The following is a 17,637-nucleotide window of genomic DNA, read 5'->3' on the forward strand; positions in this document are numbered from 1 at the left end:
AAATGTATAGGCTGAGTTTGGGTGAAGAGGGAAGGGTAACCCAGCGTTTCCCTACAGGCTGCTCGGATTTAAGGAATTTCTTTCGCTTGTGAGCCATGTGTGCTTTCCAATGCCACGGACATTCTGCCTGCGCTTCTCCCCGGGCTGGTAGATGCTTTAAGATTATTTAATTACATGTTTTTTTATTGCATGATTGTTCCTGTAGCCCACTGGCAGAGTTTACAGCTTTTATCATTGGCATTCGTACCGTATCAGCGTAATTCAAAGTCTGCAAAGGCTTCATAAAGTGGATCTGTCAAATTATTACATTTTGCTGTTATGTACACCAAATAAACCCATGTAATTGCATTACACATAAATATTAACAACACAAATATATGTATTAGAAAACCCACTTTTATATGTGTCCCAGGTCAGCCACCTTAGCTGCCTTTTCACAGGATCAACATAATTATTCCTCCTCATTAAGTTATTTCTCTATTTTTTTGTGTATAGAGGCAGCTTACTTTTTTGTAAGGGTACGGAGAAATAATTTTAGGACCGGAAATAAAACGGTTATTCTGCATACAAAAACCCCACAAGCTTTCAGTTGTTTTAGTAAACGGATCCGGTTATCTTAAAATCCGTGGCAGGTCCCTTTTAATAATGTTCAATAATTATCTCTTGAGGACGCAGCCGCAAATGCTAAACCAACCACGCTTGATGGCAGCTAAGTGAATACAGCCCTTAGAACGTTTGTGTTTTAAGTCATGATGAAAGCATGCGCAGGATACCTAGGCGTGTTCACAGTCACCTTGGCCGTTAACAAAGGGATATAGCCTAATTAGCGGGGCTGGGAGAAAGCAATGAAGGACTACTGTTCAGCTGCACCCCCTCTCTGTCTTTTACGGCCGTAATCACACTTTCACTAGCGCTTTACTTAACCTCCATGAACTTTTCCCAAGGTCATCGATGTGAGACATGATTGTCCTTTTGAAGAGGTGCTAGAACGGGTCGAACAAAGCAGTAAAACTATTAACAGTCAGCGGAATCAGAGATGCATTGCTTCCTCACCACTTTCCCTGGATATTAGGTTTCATTATTTCCACCCTTGCTGTAAGTCAGCCATTTCTCTTTGGGACGGTTAAAAGAGAGCTCAGCCTCCATAGATCATTTCCACCTGGTGCCATGCTTAAAATGCCATATCCCGCCCCGCAGCCTTAAGGACGCAGTAGCATGGAGGAGGTGGCTGGTGGCGCTGCCCCGGGTTATGCCTATGGCAGCGCAGAAGGTAAATAATGCCCCTACGAGGGGGGTAGCATTCAGTTTTCCCAATCTGTAATTAAATAACTCACACAACTTGACAAGTCTACCATCTTCTGTAAGTGCTTTTGGCATTGTTAACTTGGGATTTAATATGGTTTAATATGTTTTTTTTGTTTGTTTTTTACTTCCCATCAAAATTTAAAGGATTGAATTAACTATATGAGATGTGCCCAGTACCAGAACCAGGGTCAAAGTGGATGGGGCATAATGGAACTGGGGCAGGGCTAGCATTTTTCTACATGTTTCCTATCATTAGCAGAGCTAAGGTCTGGTTATGGCAGACAAGGTCCAGCTAAGGCTAAGCCCAGTAATGGATTTATCTTTGGAGCTGCCCAGGCCCCCTGCTGTCCTTTCTACCGGGCTTCGGGATATGACGTATTCCACCGCTTCACTTTTAAAGGGCTGTGTACGCCGACTCGGCACGGCCATCCATAGTGCTAATGGGCCGGTTGGGAAGGTCAGTGACCTCCCTTTTAACTTACCCACTGAGGGTCCCTGTTATGTTACAGGGGGGGATGTCGCCTTAGCGGACCGTCTGGCCACAATACATCACTGGCTATGCCTTGTGTGGACGCTCAACTGTTTGTAAGCCTATGTATATTTATATATATGAATATTATTAACATTTAATTTGTGTTAAAATATAATAATGGTAGCACGAGCTGAAAAGAGATCTGGCTCCGTCAAGGGACACTTCTAATTTAGAGTAACGTGTATGTATCCATATATGCTTTTATATCTATATAGGGGCAGATTGTCTTCATTATACGGAAACTGCAGCTTACAAAATAATGAAACCTTTTCTCAGGAAGGTCATAGAAGCAGGCGATAATGGCTCTAATTATTTATGATAATTCACGCTTCCTGTGAAGGAATTGACCTTACATTTTACCGCATAATATTCTGCTGATATATATATATATATATATATATATATATATATATTTATATACTTTTTGTATATACTTTTTGTTTTATCAATCTGAAAGTGTTTCGCTCATTAATCAGAACTGGAACAGGGAGGTCTGTTTTTCACCTGGATGCAGGTTGCACACATTAGGTCTTTTTTATTACATTACATATTCCCATATATATCATGTTATTACTTATTTCCAATTTATTTCAGAAGAACATTTAAAATAGTGTACTGGAGGGTTATACGTTTTATTGGATATTCCCATGTCCGCTCAATGGTACGTAGTGGGACCGGTATCAGGAGTCCTCTGTTTCGCAGAACAAAGGATGCTGCTGTCTTCAAACTTACAACAAAGACTGTTTTCTTCATGATGCCTTTCATAGCGAGAAGACAATGGATGCGGAACCAATGCTGTCTCCTGGTGTGGTGGCTGTTGATGTAAAAATGGTTTTAGTTTTTTTGGGGGGGATATTTCATTTGTTGTGTCTATTCTTGTGTGACAAGATGTCTGATTTGCAGCGGACAGCCCTCTAATTGAGACCCACCATGCATCATGCTATGTGTCCTGTTCTCTTTCCAGTATGATACCATGCTTAGTATTGTTAATTAGTGATAGGAAAAGCAACAAGGAAGTTTTAAATTGTATTCTATGTACTTTTAGTCACAGCATAAATTGTTAGGAGGCATTGGCATTGGTTGTTTCAAGAACAGCTTTATGGGATTTAAATATGTAAACAGGACCTAGAAACAGCCCAGGGAAAATACTCTCACGCAAACACATCCATGCTAACACACGAAGACATACACATTCATGCTCACACACAAACTATACACTGTATCTACAGGGCTGAAACCTGACCACCACTGAACAAGACACATACGTTATAACGCCAAGACTGGGGCAAGAAATATCTGAAGGCCGGTTTTTCAAAGGTTTTATGGACTGATGACATGAGAGTGACTCTTGACGGTCCAGATGGATGGGGCTGTGGCTGGATCAGTAACGGGCACAGAGATCCACTTCGCCAGCAAGGTGGAGGAGGGGTACTGGTATGGGCTGATATAATCAATGGGCCTTTTTAAGTTGAAGATGGGCTCAAAATGGGAAAAATATCGATTTTTTTATTTAGTTGTAATATAATGCAATATATTTGCAAAGTTTGCACCAGAACTTTTTTATACATAACCTTAAACTTTTTTAAACGCCTGTGACCTTGAAACCAACCTATGAATTGTTCCATTCATTTTCGCCTTATTCTCATTGGATATAAGATTGCAAATAATATATAATATGAATCATAATCCTTATTGCAACAAAGAGTACAATAAAAGTACCCATAATGCAGAAATTGTAAGTAGGGAACGTAATGAAAGGATGTAGATAATCTTCAGAATGCTCTTTCTGTCGGCGCTTTCCCATTAGGTGAAATGCAAACAGTGCATGTTATTAACATACTGCTCATAGGAAAGCAAGCGAGCGGATATCCGACCATTCACGCTCTAACCCCTCACACTCTAACAATATGGATGACAATATTTGGTGGGGGAGAAATATCACAATGCTGTATAAGTCATAATAATGAGCACGGAAACGCCAAAAAATGAGTTTATTCATTCAGTTGTAATACATCGTTAATACATGATTCTTTTTCTTAATACCTTACTCCGTTACATAAATAGCTATTAACTGATCATCATTATTATTATGATTATCTTTTATATAGCTCCATCAGTTTACGCAGCGCTTCTTACAAAGGGTCGGACAAAACTAGAATTGACAAATTAAGACAGATACATTAGGTAAAGAGGGACCGGTCCGCCAGCTTACAATCTAAAGGGATATATAAAAAGTCTTCGGAATGCTGCATACCTATGAACGCTCCTGGTTTGACCCAGAGTCTCTGAGTAAAACTCTGCTTTCCTGGTTCTCCAGGTCAGTTTCTTTTTTCTCTGGATAGGAGAGCAGCCTGTGGCCCCACTCACCCACTAATCACACGCCTTGGTTTTACCCAACTTCCTGCCCAGTTACTGCCCACAAAAGGCAATCCCAGCCCATACACCCAGTCACTAGCCCAGCCCATATAAGAAGCCACTGTCAAGAAGAGCAAGGGCTCCAGGTAGCCCACCTTGGGAAGTTCCCTGGAGCGCCGCTCTCCTAGCTATACCTCTAACAACACCCCCTATAATGTTTCCCTCTTTGGCCTTTTGGAATGTTTGTAGGTTTGGCAGAGGTTGACTGGACAGCCCTTTTGCCGCAGTACCAGGGTCAGAACACCCTACTGGACAATCAGGCTTCTTAGAGTGCCCCTGTTAATTGTTCTGGGAGAGATTTCCCTTGTCAATGGTGCAATTATATGACCCCGTCCTCCATGGAATCCCTATCCTCATACTGCTTATCCTTCGGTGGAGCACTGGCATGATATCATGACTTGGCCTTCAGAACAACGGGCATGCAGTATGAGGAAGAGACCTTGCTCAAAGTAGGACCTGAGAGTGGCCTAGGGCACTGCCCTAAGTTAGGGCTGAGGCAATTAACCTATTAATACACCACTGGCCGTAGATTAGCAGTTAAAGTGGAAATTATTATTAAAAGCAAATCTGTTATATTATGGTGCTGTGACGGCTGGCCCCCCGGTTTTGTGACAGAGGGACAACGCATAAGTCTAATTAGCCAGCTCTGAATAAACCAATATGCCCAACCAGTCCCCCCTTTGGCCATTTTAAATGTTGGCAGGTATGTATATTGTAAACTTCCTGTTCCTCATCTTTAAATAATCCACAGACATAAAAATATGGGAAGTTTCTTCCAAATTAAATCCACACTTCTGAGGTCCCGAGAATAAACATTTTATTACAGATAAAGCGCTCTGCTAGTCAGAGGAGGACTGGGATATCAGTCGCGCATAGACTTGTAGAGGTCACACCGAATATATCTCAAATCACCATTCTTCAGCCATAGTATCAAAGAGTTCAGTCAAGTGTGTCCTACTTTAGTTCCAAACAAAAAAGGATAAGATGAGAAAGTGAAAAAGTAATATTTCATTTGATTTAAACTGAACTAGTGGGTGACCGAGCAGTCATACTGGCTCATCAGCAATTTGGAGGACGAGATTTCAGCTCTGGAAGAAGTTGATGATCCTTCTGAAGATGATAACTTTTCTCTTGCCCCTTTTGAGAGAGCTTCGTAAGCATTCATTTTCCTAGCGTGTGTTTCTTCCAGCTGAAACCGTCCACGTTACATGAAAGGACCCTGCCTCCTCCACCAAACTTTGCAGCAGGCGCTATGCATTCTGTTACGTAGCATATTGGGAGATCCTGTTATTTACTTACCCAACCCCATCAAAGAAAGATAAACACCAGGTTGGAGTCCGAAGAGGCCATATTATTTTATTCATCTAAACGCACTGTAACATTAAAATATCTCACTCATTATCAAATCATTTATAGGCTCCTGGTAACAAATTCCATAAAACACAACTATAAATCCATAAACCAAATTTCACACGAGCATTGACCTTGGCGTAGTAACGGCGTTTACTGATGAGGGATACCCAACGGCCGGATACCCTTAGCACAGCGCTGCTATTAAGCCACGTAAACGAGCACTACCGCCAAGTGGCATCTGATGAGCGCTACCTCCTGCTCCAGTGCCAACTATCTTGGGACCCCCATGACCTAAGAAATCCACAGGACCTTAATAAAGTAATAAAAAGGTGGGTGGGGATATCGGCTAAGATAAAATAGTTGTAATGAGCAAACCACGAGGGGGCTTTTCTTAAATAACCCTGAGTGGTGATGCTATTATCCCCTCTAACCTGTCACTTAAGCAAAGTACCATTACCAATGCTGCCTAACCTGGGCCCAGTCATGCCCCTCATATACATTTAAAACAATAAATAAATACATAAATAAAACCCCCTCCACTCGTGTCACACAAGAAGGTTAGTAACTCGCTATGCGACAGTCTAGGTTTGCCGTTTCCTCGCTATGGAAGGTTTATTAGGGGACAATTGTGATGTCAGCTAATTAGATCCTGAGGAGGGAGCATGTATTGATCTAAGCCTATGAAGAGCCATCGTTAATCATAGATTACGTTCCTCACAATGAGCTTGTGTGACACTTCACTGTTTATGCTGATATTATAACTGGGAGCTTTATAGGGCATGGGATGAAAGTGATGATGATGATTTATTTATCGCAGCATAAATTACGTATTTTTACTCCTACTGATATCGCATCAGATACTGTTTTCCTTGACATATAGATTGTGTTGTCACCTGAGACTTCTCTGCTACTTTTTCCCATAGGAATTATAACTAATAAACTAGGGCTGTTACCAGAACAGTGTAAGCCATGGGTTCCAGTGCTTACCCACTGATTATTCTTAAAGAAGTTGTGAATCTGAGGCAATAATATAAAAAAAAGGGGAAATGTGGAAAAGCTAGTGGTGCGAGCTCCTGCTGACAGAGGAGACCCCAGGCTGTTAAATTACATCCTGATTTCCAGTGTACTGGCAAGAAAATGTCCGCCGCTGGTGCAGAAACCATAGGACGTACGATTAAGTCATGTAGGACCTGTTTTATAACTCCTCATATTATGTCCTAAAGTTACAAAGCGGTTAATTTTGAAGGTTTAGCCACTACAAGATTTATCTTGAGGACTGTTGCTTAAACAGTTGGGGAGGCATTCTAGAGTTAACTTGGCTGACTTGGCGGAATTGGCTACGGCCCAGATTCCACGCGCTGGCTCTGAAAGTGGGTGGGTTTGGCCCCGGACACAATAGTCGCAAGGAGGCAAATTGGGAACTGCGATGGAGGTCTCTTCTGCAGCAGCAAAGACCTCCATTGTTTTTTTTAGAGGATTTCCCCAACCGACCCATCTTCCCCAGACAGTACCCAAAAATTGTGAGTGCCCTGCGAAAAGGAGACGTTTACGCACAAAGTCTCTATTTCGTACTTGCCTGCAACACAGAAACTTTAGATACAAAAAGAAAAATAAAATCAACCCCCTTTTAATCACGGGGATGAGTGGGCCTTGGGCTTCGGCTGCCGTGGTAGACCCCTGAATATATTTTTACATTTCTCATAATAAATAATGAACATTTCCATCTTCTCCTCCTTTGTGTTTTGGGATTTCTGTGACTTTTTGGAGCCCGGAGTCTGTCGCATCCCCTTCCTCTCGAGTCTGATAAGCCTGCAGGTGCAGGGCACAATTATCCTTGGCTGATGAGATAAAAACTTGTTAAAATGAGTCATTTGCCACTACACTTTCTGCACTGCTGATATATTTTTACCATCCGCTGCCTGCTTCTCCCATTTGACTTTCAAAACATGCAAATGAACCTAGCATTTCAGTGTAAAAATAGAAGCAAAAAGTATCTTTGTTCCTGACGTACATATTGCAGCCTCGCGTAAAAGATAATTATTTGGGAACTGTCAAAGAACTAAACGTATGTGTCGCTTCAGGAGCATCCTGGCACACATTCTGGGGTCACGGAAGAACAATTCTTTCCAGCTATTCTGACAAAGTATCCGTTTCTCATGAGGTTCTAGGAACTTGTTTGTTTTACAATTTTCCTGTTCTTATCTCTCACCGTCCATATCACAAACTGTTTAACTTATTCATCAAAGCCGGTGCTGCGTTACTTCAATGGTGTAAACTTTGATATTGCCAAACTTGGGTGACTCCAAGCCACATTGGCTAACCATCTCCCAGTCTTCCTTCTTACCTACCCGCGCCCTCAGCAAGGTGGAATTTGATGGATTTATTATTATTATCTTTTATTTATATAGCGCCAACAGTTTACGCAGCGCTTAATACAATCCATATATTCAAGGGGTCTGACGAGACGAGAATGGACAGACTGAGACAAACCGAGACATTAGTTGGACAGAGCCCGGCTCGCAAGCTTACAATCTTGAGGACTTTTCATCTCTGCCTTCTTTTGGCTGCTTGTTGTAGGGCTTGTTGGTTTACGACAATTAATCCCTTTTTTCTACTGACGTAGGATGGCAAACGAGTGGCGTGTTTTATTTTGGCGGAATGAAGATTTTAAAAATGGTGGATATCGCTGAGCACTAAGTTGTCTTGGGTTTTCGTTGTATGGAAGATAAAACGGTTTGGATAAGTACAACGGTGGATGAGGGTTAGGATAAATTCATAAAACGACATCATCCCAACTAATAAGTATAATCTTAAATATAGAGAATGGTGAAATATAAAAATATAAAAATTAAAACAAACAATGTGCGTGTTTGAGCCGCGAGTCTCCGCTCCGTATCCGGTTTCCGTAGCTCTCAGGAATCTTTCGTTTTTCAAACAGCACGGTTCAGGCGTTGCGTTTGCTTCAGATTGTGAAGCTAGCGTGATATCCGCGATGTGGCTGTTTTGTACCTGTCTGGGTAATAGCGCCGCATTGCAGGAACATCTGTAATATCCCGGTGGAATTTGGTGATGGAGCTGAATGCGCTGCACAGGGATAATACGGATTGTTCTGTAGCGAGGAAGTCCAGGGGAGTCGTCTGCTTATTCCGCTGACACAAAAGAAAAATGCACAACTTTATTCACCATACCTAACACAAAGTCGTGCGGATAAAGCCTGCCATTATCTTCTTTTAGTACTTTAAGTGGTGGTGTGTTTTATTCTTTTGTAATAAAAGTGGATTAATACGCGTGAATTAATTTAGCCATTCTTTCACCCATTCTTTCACAAATGTTTTTATACACCTGTGGCAATGGGTCTAATTGAAAACACCCGAATTCAATAATTGGGAGGTGCGTCCAAATACTTTTTTGTCCATATAGTGTATGTCGACCTATATTCAAAATTGTATTCCAAATACAATTTAAGGTGTGTGTCTATTGAATTCTGTGTATCGAAGTGTATGCGGTATTTGTTTAGCTCTGTGTGACTGTGACACATTCGCTGTTTGTTCGTTGAAGCTGCTGTATCCGTGTTAATTTGTCACACACCGTTTGTGGTGCTATTCTCACACTGTGTGTTATAATCTGGCAGCCCCGGTAGCATTTTGATTCAGTGACATTACAAGACACACACATCTTGTACAAAATACACAAGCTGAAGGACATTCAAGGACACCTTCGCTTCCGAAATGGCTGTCTTACAAAATGAAGACAAAGTGCTCAGCGGGACCGCAGCACTTAAACCTCTCAGAGAGAAAAATATGAGGGGATATTTAAGGGGCATTTTAGACGTCGTTCTCTTTTTCTGTATTTTTACTTTTTTCTTCTTTGTAATAGTTTTGATCTAAAAAGCGACGATTGGTAATAAAACCAGGGATCCCAAACGAGATCACCAAGTGTTTTCCACCACAAGCATCAAAAGGGCGACGCGGTGGGGTGAAGGGGCGTCCATAGCGACGCTGTTACAACTGTCAGCGGGCATTGCCGCGGTTCCTAGCTGCACACTCTCATAAATCTGGGGCTAGGCCCCGGTCAGGCGTTTCCTGGCTTATGGAGCCCCCATAGCCGGCTAGTTCAGGGGTTCCAGCAGACCAGACGGGGTTTCCCGGTCACTCTGTGCCCCCCAATGAGCACAGGGTTACTTAGACATAAGAGGGGACTGGCTGGGAATGGCTGTAAATAATGGTAAAAGCTGAAAAAAGATCATTTTATACTATGCATTGGGTATAATTTTATAAACATTCTTCTTGTTTCGCTTTCTTTTGTACCCTTTTTCCCTATTTGTCCCTTCCTGCCATCCAGGCTCATTCTACGGAATGTATTTATTCTGCATAAAATGTACAGTATTAACAAAAGTATTATCCTTATTAACCCTCCTTGTCTTGGTATAAAGTGTCTGTGTTTTACCTATAGCTACTGCTGTTTGTTTCGTGTTATCAGGTCCACTATGTGTGAAATTCATGGCAGGCTGTCATGGAGGTGCGACTGCTCGTTACAATGTTTTAGATCCTATTTCTGACAGCATCCTCAGGGCAGCTGACCCAGAGAGCTGGTGATGACGCTTGATGTTCTTGTGTGGACTCTGGAGTAGTCTCTAAGATCAAGTTCAGTAAATAAATAAAAGATATCGGCCATTGTATCATCAGCTGAATGCTCTGCTAATCGGTAAAGAGTTTTACTAAACTTGCCAAGCTCAGGCATATTACAGCTGCAATAATTATTCAAAGTATCAGAATATACATGACATAGAAATTGAGTTTTGTTATATTTTGTGTTCGTCCCCTTAACATTAATAGGGAGATGTAGTTTAAGGCTTGAACCTAAAGGTTTGTGTGGCCGATGGGCCTTAGGAATGGATACGCCTGGTGCAGATCCAGTGGCAACTGGCAGGGCAAATTTAATCTCAGACAAACCAGTGTGAAGTAAAGACAACAAAGTGCAAGGTGGCCCAGTGGCCAGAAACAGGTATTCCAAACTAGAAGAGAGGCAGGTAAGACCCATGAAGGAAGTAAGGTCATGGAAACACAAGACCTAGCCTGTGGCCCAGATACAAAAAGGAAAAGCAGGACAATCCCTTGATACAATCCCCAACATCAAGCATGACAACCCCTAATTATTATCTGAACATGGCGGCAGTAATCCATTCAAAGCACTGGAATAAGACAAAGGAGATTTTGATAACAGGCAAGCAGTCTTCCTCCTCTCTGTTCCATGCAGACAATGGATTGCTCTAAAAATACTTTGGAAAGAATGAGGTCTGATACGATTCTTGAGCATATCATTGATCTCCTGGCCTTGGAAGGTCAGCAACCCGCCCGTTCCAATTCTATTATCACCGAGCCGCCTTTAACGGACTTCAACAGTTGTAACTATCGCCGTCACGTGCTAAGATGCCCCATTCTCTGTTCCAAACGGAGGAAAAATGATAGGAACCGTTTGCTAAATTCAGTTTTACACTGAAACATAAGCTGCAAGTTTAGGAATTTAAGTATAGATGTATAGATGTATAGATGTGACGGCAAACATATTTCTCCTGCAATGTCCATGGAAAAGAAGATCGTTTATCGTGCCGGTGGGAAAATTCACTTCGCGCCAGTCACTGGACGCTGACAGAATAGTCCTTCAGTTAATTAAATACTCGTTATTTCCCAACAATAAAGTACGTGGCATGATTAAAATTCCCATTTGGTATTGGAAAGGTTAAACTGTTGACAGCATCTTTTTTTTTTTTTCTTATAGATTTTTCTAGATTTCATAGTTTTCCCAGGAAATATAAGCGATTATGATTTTATCACAACGGCCTAATTATTGCTGTAATTAAAAGCCATGTTTGTTCTATTCTTATTTTGGGTTTTCTTTTGGTAAAGGGAGGAGGAACCCTCCAGGGTAAATTAGATTTTGTCTGTATTTAGTGAGCACGGATACTTGGCAGATGCCTTCAGAAGGAGAGGGGGGGTAATTGTGTAAAACAAACGTTTTAAGAGTTCAGTGCCGCGGAGCCAAGGAAGAACTGAAGACTCCCGGGTCTGCACAGATATAGTTCTGGAATTGTCTCAATATATTTTAGGATTTTGATGATTTGTCTGGGTTTTCCTTTTTCAGGACTCAGTATTTGGTTAATGTACCCTTAATATAAACGTATATAAATGAGATTTAGGAGTGCCGGGAGGGGTAGTATCCTAATGCTTGGTGAAGAGGTGATCGACTCTGAGTCACCTTTTCAACTCTACATATTTTCTTTGTCATAAAATATCTTTTAGATCAATTATGTATGCTCAGAGAGGGATATTGAATTAATCCAAAAATCCCATTTTTCATTTGCTTCGGGAGAGGCTGATTGCTGTACTATAATTCCCTTTTCCATTTTCATTTGAAATACTAACTGACTCTTGACTGCAATCCAGGTTGGAGGTAAAATCGACCTCCAGTTTCTGGCAATCAGAATCTTAGCTGCCGTCAAGAGGTGAGTAATAAATTCTTGCTCCTTTCTGGTTGCCTTCGGAAGGTGTAAATGTAACAAAAACGTTTCAGGGTTAAAAGGCAGTTGAACCCTGGTAATATCATACATCCCAGACTTAGTATATTTGCAAGTCATTGTATCTGGCAGACTTTCCAGCAGTCGTCCCATACTGGCTGGTGAGTCCGTATAGCTGACAGATGTTCTAGACTGTACTAACACATTGGCTGGGAAAGCAGTGTATCAAACAGGTGTTCTAGACTGTATTAGCATATTGGCTGGGAAATCAGTGAATCAAACAGGTGTTCTAGACTGTACTAACACATTGGCTGGGAAAGCAGTGTATCAAACAGGTGTTCTAGACTGTATTAGCACATTGGCTGGGAAATCAGTGTATCAAACAGGTGTTCTAGACTGTACTAACACATTGGCTGGTGACACAATATATCTGAAACACTTTCCATACTATTGGCTGGTGGGTCACTGTTTCTGCTGGGTTTTCTAGGCTGTATTAGCATTTTGCTCGGTGACTCCAGGTGTCGTCGTCTTCTGTTCTAGAAAAAAAATTATTGGCCAGTGAGATGCTGAGAAAAGGAGGAAATACATTTTGTTGCTACATGGTGATCACACCTTAAGCAATCTTACATGGTAATCGTGTTCCTTAAGAAAAGTACAAACATAATAATTTAGATGAAAGTCTCAATCTTGCTGTTGATCCAACAAAAGGCAAAACCACACACTGACGTGATTCACAAAAAAAAGGAAAAAGGGAAAAAAATGGAACAAAATCCTCCCAGACTCCAAAATTGCAATCTGATTTATCACTGTGGGCTTCTTTTGTTATCTTAGGTGTCTTGATATGGTGCATTATTATGTGCCAGTTATTTAATAATAAATACCGGGGACAGAATTGGCACTTTCCAAATAGCTATTTTTGCAGAATATCTTTCACTGCCTCTTTTAGACTTTCGTACATATTATAGGTTTCTTGTTATAACACCTATGCAATTGCTCTGTATTGCATAAGCAGAGAGCATATTTTTAGTGCATAATATAAAAAATACAATTTTTTTCAATTAGTATTATTAATCCTCTGTAGCATTATTGTATACAGACAGACTAATTAGGCCAAAGTTCTCTAATTCGGAGACCAATTTAGAAAAGACACCGTTCTCTGTGTCCCTATGAAATGATGAAAAATATGCAATTACTTGTGAAGTTTAATGCTGAGCCAATAGGTCTGGCCAAGGAACCGTTTGCTGCCGCATACATTTATTATTAAACGCATACCGTATCTTTCATGCTCTTTAACTCATAGTGGGCACCGTTATAAGACAAATGGCTCTAGACATAGACTGGATAGATAAATAGCTAATCCTGGCATCTAGGTCTTTGTACGATGTTACTGCGGGTTTTGCTCCGGGAATAAGAAAAGTAAGGGGGTAAGGAATCCAGTCTAGAGGGCCATTTTAAGTGCTGTTAATTCTCTTTCTATTCGTTCCCATTGCTTCAATGCAATTTTGTACTGGAAGAGCATGAGCTTCAGAGTCTAACTACGTTCCCAGCTTCATTCAACAACACGTACTCTAAATCCACATTTGGAATAGATGAAAGGACGACGGGTAAACAAGAAATGTATAGGGGAGAATAAATTGTCCAGCAATGGATTGCAGTAGATAAAAAAAAAAATGTATATAACTCAAGAGGCAATAGCAGTATTCCTGCCTTCACGCCAGCCGCTGGTATTTCAATATGCAATAAAAATATGAATACTTTCTGCGTTTAGAATGGGGCGGGAGAAGGTGGCTGTGTTTTGTTTATTTTAATCTCTAAGCAATAATGTTGCTAATTATCCCTCGGCAGCAGCAGTTTGCCGGGAATAATGGCGCTGCACACGGCTTCAGCCATTCCGCCGTGATCAATGAGTTCTGATTGCACTGTGATCGCGGGGTTATTGCGGCTGCGGCTTTCTGCCGGTGTTCCGAGGCTGCCGGTGACAATCCCTTAAGAGCTACTGGAGCAATGTTTAGGCTGAAAATTATTGTAATGATGCGTAATTATTTTCCCATCATAGATGCCGTTCAAGCCCTCTTTCACCATTGTAGGGATGAAGGAGAGGTCAGGAAAGGTCAGAGAGGAGAGGCGATGTCTGTTGATGAAGGTGTAAATGTATCGAGTGAAATGTTAAACTCATCAGTAAGCAGGAGGAATCATTAAGTCATTGCTTTTTCTTCATCTAATATATCAGTGTAGGGGACTCTATGCTAATTACCCCACTTCCCTGGTACAAGTTACTCTTCCCCATTTTTTTTGGTTTTTGTAAATTGTTTATTTCTGCATCGTTTCTGACAAAAACAGTTTTGGGCCAAGACCTGCTGGGCACAAAAGCATTGGCTGCCACCAAGGACATCGCCCTTGTGAACGATGTATTAGGATAAGTATGCTGTCCCTTTGGCATGGAGACACCTAGAGAGAATATAACGCCAAAGGGTTAAACCACGGATTGGGAAAGAGACAAGTTAACTGACTGGTAATCTTCTCATAAGTGGCGTACCAAAATAATAATGAGAAACGTTTCTTGGTGTGGATCAGCGCTAGGTGTCAGAGCAATTTGAAAAATGATTGAAAAAAGTGGATGTAGTCGCCTAATCTGAGTGACGTGGGGATGAAATAACTCACTGTGACAATGATTTTTTAATAACTCTGCTGTATAATAATCTCCAGAGCAAGTCAACTCGTTATAATTAAAATTACCTTTGGAGAAACCTCTGTCTGCCGGCTAATGTTCCTTGCTTTCTCCAGCTTGTTAATTTATTCCATATTTCTGCCATCGCTGCCCCCCATCTCATTGTCTACTCAGGGTCACTGAGCCGAGATGAGGGACTCGCTAACCTCTGCTCGCTTCTGTTGCGTATTTTGGTAGATCGTTTGTTTTGTGCGTGGTCACAATTGCTGGGTTTGACCTTGAGTGTCCTGGAATTTACTTTACTCTGAGTTAATGGCACGGGCATTACCAGTTTTTTTCTTTAAGTTGGAAAAGAAGAAGAAAAGTTTTATTTCTGGACTGATTTTAAAACTATAGCCCCAAGTCCATGGCAGGTCACCTAGCTTCACAGTGGAGATGCTGTCAGAACTACATGGGAGTAAAATTCTTCTCTAACTTAACCCTAGAGGAAGAGTTAACATAAAAAATGACGTCCGATAAGAAACATTCGGCCCATCTAGTCTGCTCAAGCTCTGAATACCTTGCTTAGTCCCTGACCTTGTCTTTTATATCTAGCTTAACCTTATGCCTATCCAGTAGCTGGACAGAATCTCACCAGTGCTACTTCATATCCCCTCTCCATTATTCTGTATCTGCCCCAACTCATAAAGAAACATTTGTTTCTAAATGTAGGCATATGTTTAAAAGTACCCCTGTCGGCAAATGATAAATATCAAATACCATTATAATACAAAATGTAAGGGTTGCAGCCAATAACTGGGGCCAGTCTGGCAATACACTAAGCCAGTGATGGTTAATCTGCATCAATACTTAGCCAAACTAAAAGCTACGTTTAAATGAATTGCACATTCTGAGTACATTTGGCATTCACGTAGTTGGTAAGTGTATAGTAAGTAAGATCGAAGTCCTGACGCCCACAGAGACGAGGGGGTTCTGCAGGTGGCAGCTGATTCTGTAGGACCAGCTGTATGTTGGAACGTTCTGCCGCCAGCCAGATGCATGTTGGGTCCGTCTGCAGTAGAGCCCTGTCAGAATCAAAGACAAATATTTGTTTCACATCGTGTAAATGGGACCAGGCAATTATCTGAAGAAATAACCATCGCCTTGTGAAGGTGACTTAGATGAAAAATTGAATGTAGAAGACAGTATGAGAGTGATTAAGAGTGGGACAGTGTGAGAAAGTGAGTGTGAGAGAGTGTTAGTGAGAGTGAAAAAAGCAGTGAAATGCAAATGAAAATGATCTCCAACATGAAGCCTTGCTCGGTATGTTAGACAGACTGAGATAAGAACATATCTTTTACACAAATGAATCAGGAAATTAAACTGTATTTCAATAGACTGCCAAATTAAACGTATGTAATTAAAGCTTTTTATGGTATGGAAAGAAAAGGGATATGTTGGGATAACCATGTCAACACAACAACAAAAACTCTATTTAAAAATGATTTATTTTTAACAGTGAACTAAGCCAAACAGTTTTGGGGGGTTATCCATCTATGAAGGTGTGTTTTAAATATGTAATAAATAAGTACCCTTTTGTGGCTCCGCCCCCGCGGATCCACAACTATGGCCGGCATTTAAGTGAGGAAAAGGTGGGAACCCTAACCTGGGGTAAACATTTTATCCATCGTGCACACAACTTCCTACATCTTAGCGCATCCCACAAACTACTTATCTTCCAGCTCTTCACGCCTTGTAATCAAACCCATTCATTCTCTTATTCTGCTGACAGCAATTGGCTATTCAGAAAAGCTCATTCCGTGACAGCTGGGCATTAAATACAAGTTTATTAGTTTTCCTTAAAAAAGAAGCACAGACTGCATATTTTCCTTGCACTTAGCATTAATTTGCCTTGTTCACTGCCAACCGTTTCCAACGGGCTTGCAAAAAATACCTGAACATCTAGTGAGTGTGGAACGAGAGGACATTTATATTTCATTCCAAGCGCTCGGGCGTAATTCCAACTGTGTTCTCAGCATGATCTCTCTGTATGATTTCAGCATTTATACCACACTGCAAATACCACACAATGTACGGGCAAAAAATGCATTGTTTTCAATGGGTTTAGGGACCGCCCATTGTCCTTAAGGGGTTAAACCTTAGAGAAGGGTCAACACTGATCCCAAACCTGAAGATTTAAATACACAGGGTCCGGGTATTAGGTTACAATATTTGAAATTAAAATCCAAACAGTGCCCAGAGTTGTATTCTGCATCTGGCAATGAATAAAAACGTCAGAATTTCCTTAAAGTGGAATAATGTCTCTTTCTCTTGAAATGGTGATTTTTCTTCCTGATCTTGGTCTGTCGTAGATTTATACTGACCGTACCCCTGACTCTTCCCTCTTGTTAATCCTTCTTTGCAGGGGTCTGTTTTTATTTAATAAGCTGGCACCTTATAAATCAATTCTTTATAGTAAGGTAATAGCTGGCACCCCCCTTCTCCCATGCCTTAGGTTTATGTCCTTCTTTTCCCCTTTTGTCCTTCTTTTCCCTAATCTTTCCCTCTCATCCACAGTTGAGTCTTCTCCTTACTGAGGTCCATCAAGCCTTGGTATTTCATTTCAGACTAAACGCCATTCATTTCCTCATTTATTGATTCCGAAATCTCTAACCCGCTGGAGATTCACTTCGCTCTCCTACTCAATCTGAAAGTTCAATTCCAGAGAAATAGCTTTGCAGGCTGACTCCCTCCTCTGAGCGCCCGGGCAGCAGAGTGTGAACGGAGCACGCGCGGCCGGGATCTTCAGAAATAAAGATGAGGAGTTTATCTGCAGGCACTTGGAATTTAGAGAAGGTCACCACTAGCAGC

Source organism: Spea bombifrons, chromosome 13, assembly GCF_027358695.1.
Source record: "Spea bombifrons isolate aSpeBom1 chromosome 13, aSpeBom1.2.pri, whole genome shotgun sequence".
In the NCBI taxonomy this organism is placed as follows: domain Eukaryota; kingdom Metazoa; phylum Chordata; class Amphibia; order Anura; family Pelobatidae; genus Spea; species Spea bombifrons.